Source organism: Arachis hypogaea, chromosome 19, assembly GCF_003086295.3.
Source record: "Arachis hypogaea cultivar Tifrunner chromosome 19, arahy.Tifrunner.gnm2.J5K5, whole genome shotgun sequence".
Classification (NCBI taxonomy): Eukaryota; Viridiplantae; Streptophyta; class Magnoliopsida; order Fabales; family Fabaceae; genus Arachis; species Arachis hypogaea.
In genome coordinates this window covers 17,012,877-17,036,471 of record NC_092054.1, presented here as the reverse complement: position 1 = coordinate 17,036,471, position 23,595 = coordinate 17,012,877, and the positions used below count along the sequence as shown (strand labels likewise).

Below are 23,595 nucleotides of genomic sequence, written 5' to 3'. Positions count from 1 at the left end.
TTTTATGAGTCAAATTAAATTTTCAATTTAAAAATCTCATCTTTTTCAAAATCTTTTTCAAAAATCAAATCTTTTTCATTTTTCTTAGTTATTTTCGAAAATTATAAAAATGTTTCTCAAAAATCTTTTTCTTATTTTTATATCAAATTTTCGAAAATAACATAATCAATTAATGTTTTGATTCAAAAATTTCAAGTTTGTTACTTACTTGTTAAGAAAGATTCAAACTTTAAGTTCTAGAATCATATCTTGTGATTCCTTGTGAATCAAGTCATTAATTGTGATTTTAAAAATCAAATCTTTTTCAAAATTAATTTCAATCATATCTTTTCAAAAATATCTTCTTATCTCATCTTTTTTTCAAAAAAAAAAATTTGATTTCAAAATATCTTTTCTAACATCCTAACTTCTTATCTTTTCAAAATTTGTTTCAACTAACTAACTAAATTTTTGTTTGTTTCTTATCTTTTTCAAAACTACCTAACTAACTCTCTCTCTCTAATTTTCGAAAATATCTCCCTCTTTTTCAAAAACTCTTTTTAATTAATCAATTATTTTAATTTTTGATTTTAATTTTCGAAAATTACTAACCTTTTTTCAAAAAAACTATTTTCGAAAATCACTAACCCTTTTTCAAAAATAATTTTCAAAAATTCTTCTCTCTCATCTCCTTCTAATTATTTATTCATCTACTAACACTTCTCTTCATCTCACATCACTGCTCCTATCCTTACCCTTGTGTTTGGATTCTTCATTCTTCTTCACCCCTATTCCTTTTCTTCTTCTACTAACAATAAGGAACCTCTTTACTGTGACATAGAGGATTCCTCTTCTTTTTTTTTCTCTTCTCTTTCTTATGAGCAGGGACAAAGAAAAAGGCATTCTTGTTGAAGATGATCCAGAACCTGAAAGGACTCTGAAGAGGAAACTAAGAGAAGCTAAATTACAATAATCCAGAGACAACCTTATTGAAAATTTCGAACAAGTAAAGGAGATGGCAGCCGAACCCAACAACAATAATGCAAGGAGAATGCTTGGTGACTTTACTACACCTAATTCCAATTTACATGGAAGGAGCATCTCCATTCCTGCCATTGGAGCAAACAACTTTGAGCTGAAACCTCAGCTAGTTTCTCTGATGCAGCAGAACTGCAAGTTTCATGGACTTCCATCTGAAGATCCTTTTCAGTTCTTAACTGAATTCTTGCAGATCTGTGATACTGTTAAGACTAATGGAGTAGATCCTGAAGTCTACAGGCTCATGCTTTTCCCTTTTGCTATAAGAGACAGAGCTAGAGTGTGGTTGGACTCTCAACCCAAAGATAGCCTGAACTCTTGGGATAAGCTGGTCACGGCTTTCTTAGCCAAGTTCTTTCCTCCTCAAAAGCTTAGTAAACTTAGAGTGGACGTTCAGACCTTCAGATAGAAAGAAGGTGAATCCCTCTATGAAGCCTGGGAGAGATACAAAGGACTGACCAAAAAATGTCCTACTGACATGCTTTCAGAATGGACCATCCTGGATATCTTCTATGATGGTTTGTCTGAATTGGCAAAGATGTCATTGGATACTTCTGCAGGTGGATCCATTCACCTAAAGAAAACACCTGCAGAAGCTCAAGAACTCATTGACATGGTTGCTAATAACCAGTTCATGTACACTTCTGAAAGGAATCCTGTGAATAATGGGACACCTATGAAGAAGGGAGTTCTTGAAATTGATACTCTGAATGTCATATTGGCTCAGAACAAAATATTGACTCAGCAAGTCAATATGATTTCTCAGAGTCTGAATGGAATGCAAGCTGCATCTAACAGTACTCAAGAGGCATCTTCTAAGGAAGAAGCTTATGATCCTGAGAACCCTACAATAGCAGAGGTGAATTACTTAGGTGAACCTTATGGAAACACCTATAACCCATCATGGAGAAATCATCCAAATCTCTCATGGAAGGATCAAAGGCCTTAACAAGGCTTTAATAATGGTGGAAGAAACAGGTTTAGCAATAGCAAGCCTTTTCCATCATCCACTCAGCAACAGACAGAGAATTCTGAGCAGAATCCATCTAGCTTAGCAAACTTAGTCTCTGATCTATCCAAGGTCACTGTAAGTTTCATGAATGAAACAAGGTCTTCCATTAGAAATTTAGAAGCACAAGTGGGCCAGCTGAGTAAAAGGATCACTGAAATCCCTCCTAGTACTCTCCCAAGCAATACAGAAGAGAATCCAAAAGGAGAGTGCAAGGCCATTGACATAAGCACCATGGCCGAACCTGTAAGGGAAGGAGAGGACATGAATCCCAAGGAGGAAGACCTCCTGGGACGTCCAGTGATCAATAAGGAGCTTCCCTCTGAGGAACCAAAAGACTCTGAGGCTCATCTAGAGACCATAGAGATTCCATTGAACCTCCTTATGCCCTTCATGAGCTCTGATGAGTATTCCTCTTCTGAAGAGAATGAGGATGTCACCGAAGAGCAAGCTGCCAAGTACCTTGGTGCAATCATGAAGCTGAATGCCAAATTATTTGGTATTGAAACTTGGGAAGATGAACCTCCCTTGTTCACCAATGAACTAAGTGATCTGGATCAACTGACATTGCCTCAGAAGAGACAAGATCCTGGAAAGTTTATAATACCTTGTACCATAGGCACCATGATCTTTAAGGCTCTGTGACCTTGGTTCAGGAATAAACCTCATGCCCCTCTTTGTAATAGAGAAACTGGGAATCTATGGGGTGCAAGCTGCTAAAATCTCATTAGAGATGACAGACAATTCAAGAAAACAGGCTTATGGACAAGTAGAGGACGTGCTAGTAAAGGTTGAAGGCCTTTACATCCCTGCTGATTTCATAGTCCTGGATACTGGAAAGGAAGAGGATGAATCCATCATCCTAGGAAGACCTTTCCTGGCCACAACAAGAGCTGTGATTGATGTGGACAGAGGAGAATTGATCCTTCAAGTAAATAAGGACAACCTTGTGTTTACAACTCAAGGATCTCTCTCTGCATCCATGGAGAGGAAGCATAAAAAGCTTCTCTCAAAGCAGAGTCAAACAAAGCCCCCACAGTCAAACTCTAAGTTTGGTGTTGGGAGGCCACAACCAAACTCTAAGTTTGGTGTCAAACCCCCATATCCAAACTCTAAGTTTGGTGTTGGGAGGTCTCAACAAAGCTCTGCACATTTGTGAGGCTCCATGAGAGCCCACTGTCAAGCTATTGACATTAAAGAAGCGCTTGTTGGGAGGCAACCCAATGTTTATTTATCTAATTTTGTTTTTGTTTTTCATGTTTTCTTAGGTTCATGATCATGTGGAGTCACAAAATAAACGAAAAATTTAGAAACGGAATCAAAAACAGCAAAAGAAAAATCACACCCTGGAGGAAGCACCTGTCTGGCGTTCAACGCCAGAACAGAGCATGGTTCTGGCGCTGAACGCCCAAAATGGGCAGTGTCTGGGCGCTGAACGCCCAAAATGGGCATCATCTGGGCGCTGAACGCCAGAATGGCACCCTGGAGAAAAGCTGGCGCTGAACGCCCAGAACAAGTATGGTTCTGGCATTCAACGCCAGAAATGGGCAACAAATGGGTGTTGAACGCCCAAAATGGGCACCAACCTGGCGCTGAACGCCCAGAGTTGTGTGCAAGGGCATTTTACATGCCTAATTTGGTGCAAGGTTGTAAATCCTTGAACACCTCAGGATCTGTGGACCCCACAGGATCATCTCAGGATCTGTGGACCCCACAGGATCCCCACTACCTCCACTCACTCTCTTCTCTCTTCTCAATCATCCTCACATCCACCCACTCTTCCCCATAAACCTACCCAATAAACTCCACCTACCTTCAAAATTCAAATAAATTTCCCACCCAAACCCACCCATATGGCCGAACCTTAACCCCCCTCCCTTCCCTATATAAAGCCTTCCATTCTTCCTCATTTTCACACAACACAACCCTCTCTTCTCTTCTTGGCCGAAACACACATCCCCCCTCTTCTCCATATTTTCTTCTTCTTCTTCATCTAATTCTTTCTTTTCTTGCTCGAGGGCAAGCAATATTCTAAGTTTGGTGTGGTAAAAGCATAAGCTTTTTGTTTTTCCATTACCATTGATGGCACCTAAGACCGGAGAATTCTCTAGAAAAGGAAAAGGGAAGACAAAAGCTTCCACCTCCGAGTCATGGGAGATGGAAAGGTTCATCTCCAAAGCCCATCAAGACCACTTCTATGATGTTGTGGCCAAGAAGAAAGTAATCCCCGAGGTCCCTTTCAAGCTCATCACCATGAGACCCCGGAGATGCCTCAAATGCATTTTCCTCCACAAAACTATTGGGAGCAAATCAACACCTCCCTAGGAGAATTGAGTTCCAATATGGGACAACTAAGGGTGGAACATCAAGAGCACTCCATCATCCTTCATGAAATAAGAGAAGATCAAAAAGCAATAAGGGAGGAGCAACAAAGATAAGGAAGAGACATAGAAGAGCTCAAGGACATCATTGGTTCCTCAAGAAGGAAACGCCACCATCACTAAGGTGGATTCATTCCTTGTTCTTATTCCTTCTGTTTTTCGTTTTCTATGTTAAGTGCTTATCTGTGTTTATGTCTTCATTACATGATCATTAGTAGTTAGTAACTTTGTCTTAAAGTTATGAATGTCCTATGAATCCATCACCTCTCTTAAATGAAAAATATTTTAATTCAAAAGAACAAGAAGTACATGAGTTTCGAATTTATCCTTAAACTTAGTTTAATTATATTGATGTGGTGACAATGCTTCTTTTTTTCTGAATGAATGCTTGAACAGTGCATATGTCTTTTGAAGTTGTTGATTATGAATGTTAAATATGTTGGCTCTTGAAAGAATGATGACAAGGAGACATGTTATTTGATAATCTGAAAAATCATAAAAATGATTCTTGAAGCAAGAAAAAGCAGCAAAGAACAAAGCTTGCAGAAAAAATATAGGCGAAAAAAAAATAGAAAAAGAAAAAGCAAGTAGAAAAAGCCAAAAGCTCTTAAAACCAAGAGACAAGAGCAAAAAGCCAGTAACCCTTAAAACCAAAAGGCAAGGATAGATAAAAAGGATCCCAAGGCTTTGAGCAACAGTGGATAGGAGGACCTAAAGGAATAAAATCTTGGTCTAAGCGGCTAAACCAAGCTGTCCCTAACCATGTGCTTGTGGCGTGTAGGTGTCAAGTGAAAACTTGAGACTGAGCGGTTAAAGTCAAGGTCCAAAGCAAAAGAAGAGTGTGCTTAAGAACCCTGGACACCTCTAATTGGGGACTTTAGCAAAGCTGAGTCACAATCTGAAAAGGTTCACCCAATTATGTGTCTGTGGCATTTATGTATCCGGTGGTAATACTGGAAAACAAAGTGCTTAGGGCCACGGCCAAGACTCATAAAATAGCTCTGTTCAAGAATCATCATACTGAACTAGGAGAATCAATAACACTATCTGAACTCTGAGTTCCTATAGATGTCAATCATTCTGAACCTCAATGGATAAAGTGAGATGCCAAAACTATTCAAGAGGCAAAAAGCTATAAGTCCCGCTCATATGATTGGAGCTATGTTTCATTGATAGTTGGAATTTATAGTATATTCTCTTCTTTTTATCCTATTTTCAGTTGCTTGGGGACAAGCAACAATTTAAGTTTGGTGTTGTGATGAGCGGATAATTTATACGCTTTTTGGCATTGTTTTTAGTATGTTTTTAGTAGAATCTAGTTACTTTTAGGGATGTTTTCATTAGTTTTTATGTTAAATTCACATTTCTGGACTTTACTATGAGTTTGTGTGTTTTTCTATTATTTCAGGTATTTTCTGGCTGAAATTGAGGGACTTGAGCAAAAATCAGATTCAGAGGTTGAAGAAGGACTGCTGATGCTATTGGATTCTGACCTCCCTGCACTCAAAGTGGATTTTCTGGAGCTATAGAACTCAAAATGGCGCGCTTTCAATTGCGTTGGAAAGTAGACATCCAGGGCTTTCCAGAAATATATAATAGTCCATACTTTACCCAAGTTTAGATGATGCAAACTGGCGTTCAACGCCAGCTCTCTGCCCAATTCTGGAGTTCAGCGCCAGAAATGGATCAAAAACCAGAGTTGAACGCCAGAAATGGATCAAAACCTGGCGTTCAACTCCACAGAAAGAGCCTCTGCACGTGTAACATTCAAGCTCAGCCCAAGCACACACCAAGTGGGCCCCAGAAGTGGATTTATGCATCAATTACTTACTTCTGTAAACCCTAGTGGCTAGTTTATTATAAATAGGACTTTTTACTATTGTATTAGACATCTTTGGACACCTGGTTCTTAGATCAGAGGGGCTGGTCATTCGGCCATGCCTGGACCTTTCACTTATGTATTTTTAACGGTAGAGTTTCTACACTCCATAGATTAAGGTGTGGAGCTCTGCTGTTCCTCAAGAATTAATGCAAAGTACTATTGTTTTCTATTCAATTAAACTTGTTCCACTTCTAAGATATTCATTCGCACTTCAACCTGAATGTGATGAACGTGACAATCATCATCATTCCCTATGAACGCGTGCCTGACAATCACTCCCATTCTACCTTCGATTGAACGAGTATCTCTTAGATTACTAATACAGGGGACCGAGTCCGAGATATTGGGATCTTCGTGGTATAAGCTAGATTGATGGCGGCATTCATGAGAATCCAGAAAGTCTAAACCTTGTCCGTGGTATTCCGAGTAGGATTATGGGATTGAATGACTGTGACGAGCTTCAAACTCGCGAGTGCTGGGCGTAGTGACAGACGCAAAAGGATAGTAAATCCTATTCCAGTATGATCGAGAACCTCCAGATGATTAGCCATGCAGTGACAGCGCATCGGAACATTTTCACAGGGAGGAATAGGATGCAACCAACGACAAAGGTGATGCCTCCTGACGATTAGCCGTGCTGTGACAGAGCATTTGGATCATTTTCCCGAGAGAGATCGAAAGTAGCCATTGGCACCGGTGACATCCTTACATAAAGCTAGCCATAGAAAGGAGTAAGATTGATTGGATGAAGATAGCAGGAAAGTAGAGGTTCAGAGGAACGAAAGCATCTCTACACGCTTATCTGAAATTCTAACCAATGAATTACATAAGTATTTCTATCCTTATTTTAGTATTATTTTCGAAAACCCCATTACTATTTTATATCCGCGTGACTGAGATTTACAAGGTGACCATAACTTGCTTCATACTAACAATCTCTGTGGGATTCGACCCTTACTCACGTAAGGTATTACTTGGACGACCCAGTGCACTTGCTGGTTAGTTGTGCGAAGTTGTGAACCATGGTATTGGCGTCATGTTTTTGGCGCCATTGCCAGGGAAAGAAAGAGCAATGAATTTTACATAATCAAAGTGTAATCACAATTTCTGCGCACCAAAGTTTCTTTGGTTTTGACTTTAACAACCAAAATTCGGGTAGTTCCTCCATCCACAATCATATGAATTACTACTTGGGTGGGAGTAGTAACCCATGTGATCTCTCTTCATTATTTTTCCTTAGCACAACACACCAAACAGAATTAAACGCACCATGTGATAAACAGGAAAGCAAAGAAGAAAGAACAGAATTCTAAAAATTAAAATAAGAAAAATTAAAATAAAACTAACTAGGAAACACCAAACTTAATTTCAGAAATTAAGAAAAATATTAGTGCTATTTATTTATTTAAATTTTTTTCGAAAATAATAAAATAATATTTAAATAAAATTAAAATTAAAACGCCTAATCTAAGCAATCAAACAACTAATAGTTGTTAATCACAGTCAATCCCCGACAACGGCGCCAAAAACATGGTGCGAAATTTCTAACCACAAACTAATCGGCAAGTGCACCAGGTCGTACCAAGTAATACCTCAGGTGAGTGAGGGTCGATCCCACGAGGATTGATGGATCAAGCAACAATAATTGAGTGATAGGCTTAGGCCCAGTTTGGGTAACTAACTTGATTAAGATCCTTTTGATAAAAGTAACTTATAAATAAGTTATTTTGTGTTTGGATTTTTAACTCTAAAAGTGCTTATTTTAAAGAAATGTAATGAAAAGTAGAAGTATTATGAGAGAATTCATTTTTTTAACTTCTCTATAAGCTCCAAAATAGCTTCTTAGAAAGTTGCAATTTGGTTTTGAAAATTGCACCCGACATTAATACTACTATTTTTCATAAGTCAAAAGTTAAAAAAAGCTACTTCTAGAGTTTCCCAAACGGGCCCTTAGTCAGGCAAACAGAAAGTAATGTTTGGGAGTGTAAAAGACATTAAACAATATAAATAATATTAAAGATAGGCAGATAAATAAGTTGGGAATAAAATATGGAGAAGGTAGTTAAGGTTTTAGAGTTATCTATTTTTCCGGATTAACTTTTCTTACTAACTATTTTAATCATGTAGGATTTAATTTATGGCAAACTATATGTGACTAGACCCTAATTCCTTAGACCTTTCTAGTCTCCTCTAAAATTCATTAACAGCCAATTCCTTGGTCAATTAATTCCAATTAGAGGGTGATGACCAAATTCTAGTTTATATGCCACAAAAACTCTAATTACTCAAAAATAAAAGGATTATATGTCACGTATCCCGTTAAATCCAGATAATTAAAATTTAGGAGAATATATTTTCAAACTATTGTTCAAGTAAAGAGCTTTTCCAAGTTTTACAAGAACTCAAATAGAAAGAGAGTCATACTTCTGTTCCACCCAAATTCATAAGGTAAAGAGCGAAAACAATTCTTAAATTGTAAATCCATACATAAATTAAAAGAGAAAAAGCAATAAAATCAATCCATACAAATAGACAGAGCTCCTAACCTTAACAATGGAGGGTTAGTTGCTCATGGTTCAGAGTAGAAAACTAGGATTGTAAATTGGAATGGAATAATGTTCTGTTGGAATCACCCTGTTGGAATTCCTTTTATATCTAATCTTAATAATTTGAAATCTATTATCTAAAACTAAAATAATATATTTTCCTAAAAATAATATTTGAATTTAAATTTGAATTAATTAACAAGTCTTCAGCTGATGGGTGGAGACCACTTGTTTTGTCCATTCTGCAGCTTCTAATCTGTAGTTTCTGGACTGGAAATTGGGTCAAAACAGCCCAGAAATCGCCCCCAACATTTTTCTGCATTTTCTGCACGTGGCGCATGTCACACATACGCGTCAGTCACGCGTACGCGTCGATGGTCTTTTTTGCGAGTCACGCGGACACGTCGGTCACGCGCATGCGTCGCTGTGCAAATCTTCAAATCACGCGTACGGGTCAGTCACGTGTACGCGTTGCCAAGGAAAGCTCCCATTCACGCGTACGCGTCAGTCACGCGCATGCGTCGCTCCTCGCTGCCATCTCCTTTGATTTTTGTGCTGCAGAAACTCCATCAAATCCAGCCGAATGCTACCTAAAATAAACAAAATTGCAAAAGACTCAAAGTAGCATCCATATTGGCTAAAAGATAATTAATTCTTTATTAAACTCAACAAATTAGATGCAAATTCACTAGGAAAAGATAGGAAAGATGCTCACGCATTAGGCTACCTCGTCGAACCTTGTGACTCCACAGTCGGGTCCATCAGCCCAGCAATTCATCATGGTCCCAAACCCAAACTGGGTACCTCCTTCTGCTATGCCCCCTGCAGATGCAGCGACAACATCGACGGTGCCCGTAGTTGGTGATTCCTCCAATACCCCCGAGTAGGATGCCCTTCCACCACCACCCGTCATCCGGATGAGGATTTAGCCCGTTGGCATGCAGTTGTGAGCTCAATTTTTTTTAACTTAAGTTTGCTTATCTTAAGTTTGTTTATGTTAAGTTTGTTTATCTTAAGTTTCTTTATGTTAAGTTTATTTATCTTAAGTTTGTTTATATTTTATGTTTGTTTATGTGAGGATTTTTCTCTAACAGGTTTGCACTAAACCCCAATGCTTGCACACAGGAGATATCTGAGGTGATTAAGTACATGTATGACCACCCGTGGCCGACCTACACATGGATCCTGGCTGAGATCAGAGAGTGCTGATTTTAGAAGTGGACGGTAATTAATTAACTAATCTTGAAATATATTTGAATTGTATTTTATTCTGTCTAACAAATCTTGATGAACCACTTTGTGTAGTTGAAATTCATATGGGATGCAGAACACAATATCATAATCAGGAAGATCTATGACCACCAGACAGACAAATAGTTTCAGTAGATGATGAGCGATGTGCGTCAGGGGAAAGACCACTTGACGAGATGGATCTGTCCAAACATCAAGCGTGAGATGGATGCCTATTTTAGAGATAATGACGGGTTCAAGCGTCACCGTCTGATGAATGTCGCTAACGGGGCTTTGCCCAGGTCGTCGAGGTACACGGGGGATCGACGATCTTCATGAAGACGAAGAGCAGACTCGTAAGAACTGAACTGAGCTTATATAAAACTGCTTGGTTGGTTTAACTTCCTTTTTTATTATCAAGTTAATTAATTAGTTAGTATAATTTTCTGATTTAGTGGATTTAAGTGGTTAGAATATGTTAGATTAGGGTATGAGATTGCTGGAAAATGTTGGATTATTAAGTTGTTTGCTGATTCTTGCTGTTGAGATTGTTTGGAAAATGCTTGACTGTATTAATAATGATTGACTTGTTTGTATGTTACCTTAATAATGATTGAATAAATTAATAAGTTGAGAAGGTTTGATGGTTATTTGGTTTGGATGGAACCCTCCAAGGGTGCTAAATCCAAATTTTAGGGGAGACTCTGTCAAAATTTTTTAAGATTTTCAATGAAATAAAAATAATTAGAATTATGTTTTTGAAATTAGAATTAAGACTTCCTGTAATTTGGTTCATATTTATTTGTCTGTCATTATTTAATTTGTTCGTTTATTTTATTGCTTGATTGATATATTAATTTGTAGTCTAAGTTGTTGGATCATGAAGTGACACTGGCAGTGACCTTCAAGTAAACGCATACTTTAAAGGCAAAGAATGAGAGATTTGCTGATGAGCGATCTGCGGCCCATTACGTGACTTTAAATTAATCCTAAGTTTCAACTTTATTTTGTTTAAAGTCAATTATTTAACTATTATCCTAATCACAACTAACATGTATGACGCAAGAGGAGTACATGCAGAGGTTGGGGCCGCGACCTAGCAATCTTAGCCACCTAGTGGGGCCGATGAAGCCGACTTCGAGACCTCAATGGTGGATCCTGATTGAATTTGGCATGAGACCACCTCCGAACCCCACAAGAATCGCCACTTCGGGTTGCGGTCATTCTTCACAAGTGGCCTCCGCTCCTCTGCTTTGGTGGCTTCCTTTGCATCTACCTCTGCCACCAGCCCTGCTGATCCCCAGCAAGTTGTTGGCTTGAGGAAGGAGGTGCAAAAGCAAACACAGGAGTTTCACCAACAAGCGGAGCAGTCTAAGCAGAGGTATCGAGACCTGCTTGTACGCGTTGCTGTCAGCTCCGACCTAACGAAGAAGCTGGAGCAGCTTTATCGATTGCGACAGTAGATGGAGGAGTACAACTAGTAGATGTGCTACGGGTTCCAGCGGCAACGCTGCTGATGGAGATCCGACGGCAGCACCTACTCCGTTGCCGCCTCAGCAGGGGTACCAAAGTTACCGTCGGATATATTCGACGGTAACCATCAACACAAACTATACAAATCATTGAAAAAGACCAACGATAAATCCGCCGGTCATTAGCGTCGGACAAGAAAAATCCGCCAGTAAGAATAGTTTCCGGCGACGTTTATACCGTCAACTCAAGGACTATGATAAATCTGACGGTAATCCTTTTATCGGTAGATTTATTTGATGAATCCAACGGTAAATTCGACGATACTCAACGTTTTTCCTGTATTTTCAAATATACCTTAGGGTGTCTATGATTTCGGGCTTTGAGGAACAATTTTTTCCATTGGAAATAGATTCTATCAAATTTTATCTTCTTTAACGAATTCTGAGAATTTATTATATTCTTGTCTTAAAAGTTGATTTGGGTAGAAGTGAAAGATAAAATAATGCTCCTGTTGTTTGTTACTTAGTACCGGTAGAAAACTTTGTTATGATTACTTTTCCATGAAATTGGCAAATATAATTTACTTTTTTATGTTAAAATTAATAATAAAAAAATGAGTTTCATTTAGAATCATTTAATAGAATTGAGTATACGAGTCATGATTTATATTTATAACAAAAACACTATATTTGTAACAAAATTTTGTTATAAAAAATTTAAATTTTTTTCAAATTATCATTTTTTTTAACAAATATTACATACTAATGTAAAACCATCACATTTTATAATACCAGATATATTTTGTTACAAAAGTTTATAAATTTTTTAAATAAAAATATAGGTTGTTACAAAATTCAGAGCCTTTTTCAAGTGAGCTTAGAGTATTAGATTAATGATTTGGATTATTTTGATTTGTGATTTAAATTGTTTTGGACATGAATTTGTTTAAAAGTGAAGAAGAATAGACTACTCCATATAACATGACTTTTGTTTATTTTTTGAGTGATATGTATTTTTGAGTTTGGGTGCTTGTTGAATTAACTGGTTAAAAAGGATGGTGAGTATAGCATGGTCATAGTTGATGCTTGTTCAATTAGTTTAACTTTTTTTTTAGATAGTTGATTAATACTCTACCAAAATTTGGGGAGAAAAGTTTTGATTTGTAAATCATGCCAAAAGTACCATAAAATTTCAGAATTCGATGGTTCTAGAATGATTTTATAATGTTTTTTAATAATAACTGTTAAATAATTTTTATTTAATTTTAATAATAAATTAATTTTTTATATATATTATTTAATTATAAAATTTATTTTTTATTTTATAAATTATTATTTTATTATTTATCTATCATATTTATTAACCGTTAAAAACAAAAACAATAACGAAATAGATCTTTCATTAATCGTCCAAAACAAAAAAAAATTGAAAATAAAGGAAATTGATAAACGATTCCAATTATAAGATTGAGTAATTGAAAAATAAATTGATAATAGATTATTCACGAATTTATAATCTTAATATTAAAAAAGATAAGATCAGAGTATCTAAATCAAAATAAAAAATTTAAAAATTGATGATAAAATTTTAAAGATAAGATAGATGAATAATAAAATAATAATTTATAAACACAATGAGAAAAATTTTAAATGGGCTAACATATAGCAATGCACAATTCAATTGATTGGATAACATAACCAATGGATTGAATTGTGAAAACTTATGTTGCTTTGAAGACTTCGTTCGATTGGTAACGAACAATCAATTGAATAAGAATACTCACATTCTAAGTGCAGTTCAATCCATTATGTAATAATTTCAATCAATTGAATTTTGAGAACCCATATTGCCATGCAAAATTTAATCAATTGAATTATGAAAAAGCCCATACTCTCGTCCAACATTCAATTGATTGAATTACCAAGAAACACGATTTCACTAGCGTTTACAGAGGTAACAGATCAAGAATAAAAAACCAATTAATTTGTAACGGATGTATTTTTATTTTTAACGGTTAATAAACATAATAGATAAATAATAAAATAATAATTTATAAAATAAAATATAAATTTTATAATAAAATAATATATATATATATATAAAAGACTAATTTATAATTAAAATTAAATAAAAATTATTTAACTGTTATTAAAAAACTTAAAAAACATATTTTATTATATGACCATTAAATAATCCAAACATATGAGAATCCTGTGCCAAGACATACCTGATAGGCTTCAAATAAAATCAGCAAACAAAAGTCATGACAAATTGTTATATAATAAAACTCCCTTCAGTGATTTACTTCAACTTGTTGCACCCTTCATAGTTTTTGTCATGCTCCAATTTATTTAAGCCATTCGTAGCCTGCATTCAATACGAAAGTTTCCGAAAACATGCCTAATATTAAAGATTTTATTCTTTAAAGAGTTCAGCTCACACGACATGTCTCTCTTCCCATTTATCCAACTTGCCATGTGGTTGTTGTCAATGCATACTCTTAATTCCTCTTCCTTCACCCATGCGTCTTCAGAAGTAATTCAGACAGCAACTTATAACCTAGTTAAGAGAGCATCTATTTTTTCTTGAGTTTTCTTGTGTTAGTTCTCCCATGGTGTACTTTACATTGCCATTTTGTACTCTCCAAATATCTACCAATCACAAACGTATTACATTCAACTCTACGTAAGACACAACCGCCAAAACCAGCTCGTGTATCTACTTCTTTTATAATTTGTATATATTCATTTTTATTCACTCTTTTTTCAATACACCACGGATTCACAATGTCTTTAATTTATTCACCATGTGTAATATGTTCTTGTTATAAAAAATATTTTGATTTCTACCACTCCACATCATCTATGTAATAGTAAAAAAAAATCACAATTCACCTTCTTTTACTTTTGTTATACATCCTTTAGTTTACCCAATTTTGGAACATGTCTTAATATTACTAAGTCCAACCCAAACAACATTAACCTCATCTACTGTGGGCCACTAGAATTTAGAAATATATTAAATAATAGAAAAGGCTTTTGTTGGTTTTGACTTATGAATTCCAATTGATGAGAACTTCATTAAAAAAGTTCAACTTTAGGGGTGCACATGACTCGGGTCCGGCCCGAAGGCTCGGCCCGATCCCGAACACTTTAGGGGTTAATTTGGTGTGATGTTATCGGGTTTAGAATCGGATAAGAGTATCAAAAATAGACCCGGTCATTATTTCGGGTCGGGTCGGGTCTGGGCCATAACTCGGGTCACCTGAAGTCGGCTTGGTGGCCCAGTCATCATACACAATTAATATTTTGTGTTATTAATAATAGATCATGACTATTCTTATGTGAAATTTAAGTATTGTAAACCTTAATATTTTGTGTTATTAGTCATTATAAGACTATAAGTTAATGTTTATGTTTAGAATGCATAAGACTTTAGACTAATACATAATATTGTGTTATTTGTATTGATTTAAATATTTGGTATTATTAAACAATATTAGTATTGATTGTGGTTATGCTTTAATATTGATTGTGGTTATACTTTAATTTTGAAAAAAAGTTGGTTCTTGTTATATTTTTCTAAGTGAATTTTACCATGTTAAATAATGGTTGAAGTCTTGAAAATTTAGATATTTTTACATGCTAGCTTACAAGAAGGTATCAACGTAATGTAATGTTAACGGCCCGATTTTCACTCGGTTTTTACCCGGTATAATTGTGGTACGAAAATGTATTAGTTTCATCGAGTCTAGAGTCGGGTTCGGATCTAATAAATAGACCCGATGTATATTTTAGACCGGATCTGGGTCACATCAAACCCGATTTCACTCGACCTATACACCCTACTTTTCACCTAGAGACAGAAAATGATCAAATAAATACTGGAAGTGGAAGATAACGGGCTAATGAGTCCATTGGGAAGCCCAAGTCAGTTAGGATCAAGAAAGCGTTGGTCTTTTGTTTGGAAAATGCCCCCAAGAGGTAAAACCAATTGGATTATGCACAAATATCCTCTTACAGTTGCGTCTAAAAGGACTAAAGGAGTAATCTTATCATCTTATGTTCTACCAACATCCCCACAAGAGCGCAAGCCATTTTTAAAGTAACAAGGCGGCTTGTATCTCTTACTATGATCTACGATCTTCGCATAAGCTTTATTGCATTATGACAAGAACCACACACTCGCATATTTTTCATCGCGGTTATTGTACTGCCTTCGACGGTGCTAAGCAACCGAAATGCAATTGCAAGCCGTTCACTATGGTAAGACAGTATTTGTTCCTTTTGCTCAACTTCAACATCATGCAAAGCAAATTGTTGATCAGGAACATAACCTAATTCCTTTAACTTGACTCCTAATCAGTACAGCTTTTCTCAGTGAGAGGACGCGACGTATCTGCAGAAAGAAATTCATGCCTCAGTCCGTTTAAGGTTAGCCAACTGGATCCGGGTTGTTTCACAACTCTGTTATCTTTCATTGTTCTCCTTATCTCATCTACTTCATCCCATCGGTTTGAAGCTGCATACATGTTAGAAAGCAACACATATGCATCACTGCAATTGGGCTCCATTTCAAATATCTTTCTTGCCGCTCTTTCAGCTACATGTAAATTAGAATGCATCCTGCATGCACTCAGTAAGATCAGCCAAACCATTGAATTTGCTTTCACAGGCATGCTTGTCACCAGTGCTTCTGCTTCATCCAGCTCTCCGCACCTGCCAAGTACATCCACCATACATGCATAGTGCTCAACTGTCAGTGTAATTGATCTTTTCTGGCCAAAGTATCTGAAGAGACACTCCGCCTTTTGAAACATCCCAGATCGGCTACATGCAGAGAGCAAACCAGTTAAGGTGATTTCATCCGGATCAATCTCACGCAGCATTTGTCTAAAGAGTGTAAGAGCCCACATGCCACATCCATGCTCTGCACAACCGACAATAATAGAGTTCCACGATACAATACTTTTCTCACTAATCCTTTTAAAAACAAAAATTGCATCACCAATATAGCCACATTTACTATACATGACAACAAGAGAACCTCCCACGTACACACTACTTTCCAAACCCATCTTAGTTGCTGCTGCATGAAACTCTTTCCCCCTCTCAACATCCTCCAACCCACAACATGAATTCAAAGCACTTGTGAAAGAAGATTCATTTGGAACCACATTCATTTTCATCATTTTCCCAAAGACCTCTAATGCCTCTTGATGCCTATCATTCAAACCATACCCTGTCACAAGAGCAGTCCAAACTACCACATTCCTCTGAACAACCTCATCAAAAACATTACATGCAGCCTCCATTTGCTTGCAACTTGCATAAAACGTGACAAGTGAAGCTGTTACAAATTCATCAAAACAACAATAACCCAACTTCAACACACAACTATGAATCTGAACACCAGCGTGAAAAGCCCACGCTTTAGCAGCAGCTGCCAACCCACAAACCAGGGTATTAGCCGAAGGCTTAACACCAGAACACACCATCTTCTCAAAGAGAACCAAAGCCTCGTCACTCTTCCCATTCTGGTCAAGTCCACCAATCATTGAAGTCCAAGAAATCACATCTTTCAAGGGCATTCTACAAAACAAGCGCATGGCATCTTCCACCCTGCCATTACTGCAATATCCATGAACCATAGCGTTCCAGGCAGCCACGTCTCTATTTGGCATGGCCCAAAACAACCTCTCAGCATCCTCAACTCTTCCCAAACGCAACAACCCATCAACAAGGGTGGTCCAAGTCACGACATTTCGGTGTGGCATTTCGTCGAACAGTTTCCATGCAGTGGCGAAATTGCCGCAATATATACAACACTTTATGATGGAGTTCCAGGAAACCACATCCTTAGAGGGTATCTTGCGGAAGAGGTCGAGCGCTTCAGGGAGCATGTGGTGGCAGGCGTAGGCAGAAATCATGATGGTGGCAAGGGTCACGTGAGGGGAAGGGATTTGGTCGAAGAAGCCACGTGCCTCCTGCAAGGTTTGTGTGTTGAGGCGGTGAATGAGCTCATGCTTGTATGAAGTGGTAGTACTTGCAATATCTGAGAAGGGTCTCCTCCAGTATCCGATGGTGGCGCCGGCGAATATGAATCTTAGATTGAACAGTGATTGAAATAAGTGTGTACGATTCATTCAGATTTTGTGTTACATGCTCTTACTCTCTATTCTTCTATCGTCTCCATGCTTGTCTTTTGTTTTTGATTTTCCACAGTTTCGTAGTAGCAGGCTAGCGCTTTTAATTTTTTTTTTTTATCAAAGATAGAAGACTTGAACACGCAACTTCTTAATTGAGTATGGAGAGACTATGGCATTTGAGCTATAACTCATTGACTAATTCTGTTATTATTTAACATTTTAACCCACTTATCGCATGTTTAACGATTAATTTACTACAGCTACTACTAATATCCGATATGATATGATATGATATGTAATTGCATTGTTTTGTAGAAAAAAAAATACATTATTTATTATAGGAATAAAGATAAAAAAAAAAGAGATCTCTCATTTTAATAAATACTAAATACTAATAAAAGAAGAACTAATAGAAAAGATTGAAGATTTACAAAGAAACGATATTTTATAACTTGAACCATGTTTTATTGGAATTTATTTTATGTAGAATTGTGCTAACGTTTCACTTTAAAGGCTTCCAAATTTTTTATCTTTCACAAAATACAATACTCTGAAGTTAACCGTCTTTTCAAGTGAGCCTAGAGCATTAGATTGATGAGTTAGATTATTTTGATTTGTGATTTAGATTGTTTTGGACATGGATTTGTTCAGAAGTGAACAAAAATAGACTACTCTATATAATATGACTTTTGTTTATCTTTTGAGTTATGTATTTTTGAGTTTGGGTGTTTGTTAAATTAACTGGTTAAACGGATGGTGAGTATAGTATGATCACAATTGATGTTTGTTGAATTAGTTTAACTTGTTTTTTTTAGATAATTGATTAATACTCTATCCAAATTTGGAGAGAAGAGTTTTGATTTGTAAATCATGTCAAAAGTGCCATAAAATCTAACCACTAAAACATACCTAATAGGCTTTAAACAAAATCAACAAACAAAAGACATGACAAATTGTTATATAATAAACTCTCTACATTCAGTGATTTACTCCGACTTATTGCACCATTTATAGTTTTTGTTATGTTCCTATTCATTTAAGCCATTCATAGCCTGCATTCAACACACAAGTTTTGAAAAATATGTTTAATATTAAAGATTTTATTCTTCAAAAAGTTCAGCTCGTACGACATATCTCTCTTCCCATTTATCCAACTTGCCATGTAGTTGTTGTCAATGCATACTCTTAATTCCTCTTCCTTTACCCCTGCGTCTTCAAGAGTAATTTGGACAGCAACTTGTAACTTAACTAGGAGATCTATCCCTTCTTGAGTTTTTTTTGTTAATTCTCCCATGATGTAGTTCACATTGCCATTTTGTACTCTCCAGATATCTACCAATCACAAAGGTATTACATTCAACTCTATAAGACACAGCCGCCAGAACCACCTCATGCTTCTTTTATAATTTGTATATATTCATTTTTATTCACTCTTCTTTCAATACACTACTGATTCACAATAACGGCTTTAATTTGTTCCTATCAATTTATCCATGTGTAATATGTCCTTGTTATAAAAAATATTTTGATTTCTACTGCTCCTCACCATCTATATAATAGTTAAAAAAATCACAATTCACTTTCTTTTATTTTTTTTATACATCCCTTAATTTATCCACTTTGGAACCATCTAACCCGAACAATTTTAACTTCATCTACAGTGAGCCACCAGAATCTAGAAATATATTGAATAATGGAAAAGGCTTTTGTTGGTTATGAATTCCAATTAATGAGAACTTCATTAAGAAAGTTCAACTTTATATTGTATATACCTTTTAAAGTATGACATGGTATGAGGAGAAGAAATGGTATTTCTTTTCGCCTGGAGATAAAAAAAATGACCAAATAAATACTTTAAGACAACCCGCGATGAGCCCATTGGAAAGTATAGATCAAGAGAGCGTTGGTATTTTATTTTTGTTGAAAGATGTCCTAAAAAGGTAAAACCAATTGAATTATGCACAAATATCCTCTTGCATTTGCCAAGGAACATGTGTTGCATTATTTTATAAAAAAAAAAAAAAAATAGAATTTAGTATTACATGATGATTTTTTTATTTTATTTTTTATTTATATTCATTTTGTTACATAATTGTTAGATTTTATGTTAGTTATAACATGCAAGAAGAATTTGACTTTTTTTTTAATGTCTTTACACTTTATAAAATTCTTTTCTTTTTTAAACTTATACTACTATATATTAAATACTAATGTTACGAGTAAAAACGGTTGTATTTATTTAAACTTGTAGAACTTTAATTCTATTATACTTAAAAATAATTTAGTTCCATGTAAGATGTTAACTATAATATTTTAGGTTTTTATCTACGGTTTTTATTCATTATGGTTACAATTTAAAAATGTGATTATAAACAAAAAATGTTGTAATAATTTTAACCATCTATATTATTATTTGTTATCTAGATGTTGATTTAGCTTATTTGAAAAATCAATTCATAATCAAATATTTTAAAAAAAAAATTATATATACACTGCTAGTATCTAAAAAAATGGTACAAAATAAATGTTGTGTTTGTAACCAAAAAAGTAATATTTTATAACAAAATATTAGAAAAAAAGTTCAAAAATATTAAAAAAAAATAAAAATAAAAAATTGCCACCGAAATTTTTTGTCTTAAGATATTACAAAATATGATTTGATTTTCAATAAATCTATTTTTTGTTAATAAAACATTTTGTTTTTCTACTTATGTGTCAAATTTATAATCTTTTTCTTTTATTATAAAATTATTTAATAACAAAATTAATATATTTTATAATTTTTTATACATAAAAATATTATATTTTCTTGTTGTAATTACTATCTTACCCATTTAATTACTTTTGCTCCGAACCTTCCCCAAATGATACTCTTGAGTTGGATGAATGCACTATTGGCTTATTTATCGGATCCGATTAGTTGAAATGAGATTGGTAGCCTATATACCAAGTACCCAACTATTGCTAGTTAACTACATATGAGAGTATGAGAGGTACTAATTAATTTGTTAGTTTAGTGATTAACTTTTTAATTTATTTAAGTGTGAAAGTTCTAATTTTATTATATGCATACAATATTCTTTAGTTAGCAGTAAATATTTAAATAAAATTTAAATTTATGATAAATTAATCTTTAATCTATTAAATTAAAGAATATAATAAAAAAAACTATATAAATTATTTATAAGAGGATAGTAAAAAATTAAAAAAGAATTAAAGTTGTTATCAGAGACTTTTATAAGAATTGATATCATCAGGAGAGTTCGCCGGTGATATGATTTCATGATGGACTGGTTAACCGGATAAAGGAGGAGGAGGCAGCAGAGTTGGAATGGATGCCGTCTAACGAAGAAATTAATGATGCAGTTGAAGGATTACTACGTGTTCATAACACGCAGCGGAAGAAAAGAAGGTAATCCTAAAGATCTATTTTTGTGTTTAAACTTTATTCCAATAATAATATATAGATCAGATCTAAATACCTTTAGACGTTTTAGTAAAAACTTTATTCTTCGATTGTACAAAGACTCTATACGTATCCACACCGAGACCAACTTTTGCTGTCAACTCCTTGACCAATGGACATCTGATCTAAATTGAGAAACCTCTTACAATTCTTTGCACGCCATAAAATTCTTCTCCAAGAATTAGACTCACATACGTTTATGTGTGTAGAAATAAAGGAATAAAATCCTTGTGTTTCATTCTCATCTGTTTCCTGTACTCTTTGCATACATATATATAGTATGAGATTTGTTACTGATTTTAAATTTGAATCTCAATTCAAATTTAAATCATATATTGTCATATCTTGAAATTCTAAATCTGAATCCTTCAAATTTATGAATCATATCATAACTCAATTTGAAAAAGAATCAGTTAGGATCTCATTCAACTTTAGAAATAGAATAACTAATTATTCTTAAATCTCATTTAATATTCTCAATTATCATACTGTTATTATATTCTTGGTGCTAGCAAAGAATATAATAATATTCTATTTTGAATTAATATAATTATTTATTTGATCAGATCAAAATAATAATTAAATAATTCTATAGCAAAGATTAGAACACTCGTTAGTATGTGACCCCATAGGTTTAATACTAAACGGGTAGTAGATTAGTATACTAAATTTACTAATCAAGGTTGGCGTCTAGCAATACTCCTCAACGACCTGATAGTATGAAGTAATATATTTTTACTAAGAACTTTAGAAGAACAAAGTATAATTCATTTCATCTTTTCAGCTCTTGGTTAACCTTTAGAGTATGGTTTAATTGTCAAACTCTAACTTGTTACCATTATTATAATGAACTGTGAATGACCTAAGAAACTCATTTCTTCATTTATTCAATCCCCTTGGCCAATGTTTCATTCATCTCAGTCATTATAATCATAGAGCTCAAACTCTTTACCGAGAGTTGATGGATTTCTTACTGACTAATAATTAATTCTACAAGTATTTAAATCATACCCAATATCCATTCAACTAGCACCCTAGGGTATTAGGTGTCCGGAATCAAAGTATAATAAATACATTATTAATTACTATGACAGTCGCAGGTAAAAGGAAACTCTATTACTATGTTCATCTTGAGAATATCCTATTGACAAATATACGGTAATTATAACCATTAGGAATTCTCAAAGTGAGTCAGTTCAATGGTCATATCTCTATATGCACCATCTATATATATAATTTAATAAATGAGATCTATTAATCTTCATCCAATGAAGACCATTATATATATATTGGTCTTTTCAGATTATTAATGTCATTTTTAATAATCCTATGACCAAGAACAATTTATATTAAATTATAAAAGATTTATCTCTCAATATTATGATCACTATCACAATGATAAATCTCTAAATTTAATCAAGGACCTTATTATATTAACATTTTAATATAATAATAACAACAAATTATTTGACACATGATTGATTGGATTGTGTTCATACTCCTTATTCAAACATATTCTCACTCTTTTCTAGAGTAATCATAACAACATATTCTCACTCTTTCAAGTTCTAACATATTCTCCTAGAGTAATCATCAATAAATGATACAAGATATTTTACTCCTTCTAGGGACATCTCCGGCGATTCCCACACATCAGAATGAATCAACTCCAATATGTGCTTGCTCTGAGCAGTTGATCTACCAAACGTCAATCTATGTTGTTTGCTTGTAACGCAGTGCTTACAAAACGGTAAGTTTACCGATTTGAGCCCGGGAATGAGATTACGTTCTACAAGAATCTTCAAGCTTCGTTCTGACATGTAGCCTAGTTTGCAATGCCATATCATCATCATTTCTTCTTGGCTTGTTGAAGCAACTGATGCCTCTGCCTCTTGCAAAGTATCTCCCACAAGCATGTATAGATTTGCTGCAATCTTTTCTGCTTTTATTACCACAAGAGCTCCTTTAACAACTTTTAAGATCCCACCTTCAATATGGGTCTTACAACCAAGTTCATCCAATTGCCCAATCGACAACAAATTCTTCTTCAAGCCTTTCACGTGTCTTACCCCTTGAAGTGAACGAATAGAACCATCAAACATTTTTATTTTGACAGTACCCATTCTAACAATTTCTAAAGCATGATCGTTTCCCATAAACACATATCCTTCCAAGACAGGTTCATATGTACAAAACCAATCACGATGAGGAGTCATGTGCCATGTTGCTCCTGAATCAACAATCCAAACATCAGTGAGCTGTTTACTACCTTTAGAACTAATTGTTGCTTCGCCATACATGATTTCTCCATCATCAGAGGTACTTGCAATACATCCTTGAGAACTTGATCCTTCTGGAACCTTCTCTATACTCTTCTTATTCCAACAATCTTTCTTGAAGTGCCCCTCTTACCACAATTGTAGCATTTGACCTGCTTCTTACT

General features: G+C 34.9%; 1 non-coding gene and 1 pseudogene across 1 annotated transcript; both read right to left on the bottom strand.

The window, feature by feature from the left end:
- Positions 1 to 1,393: 1,393 nt before the first annotated feature.
- LOC112780777 (small nucleolar RNA R71) lies at positions 1,394 to 1,501 on the bottom strand. The gene has a single exon (XR_003191593.1). It is a non-coding gene; the product is annotated as a small nucleolar RNA R71 (small nucleolar RNA).
- Positions 1,502 to 15,495: 13,994 nt separating this feature from the next.
- Positions 15,496 to 17,834, bottom strand: LOC112779326 (pentatricopeptide repeat-containing protein At5g46460, mitochondrial-like; annotated as a pseudogene).
- Between the last annotated feature and the right edge of the window lie 5,761 nt (positions 17,835 to 23,595).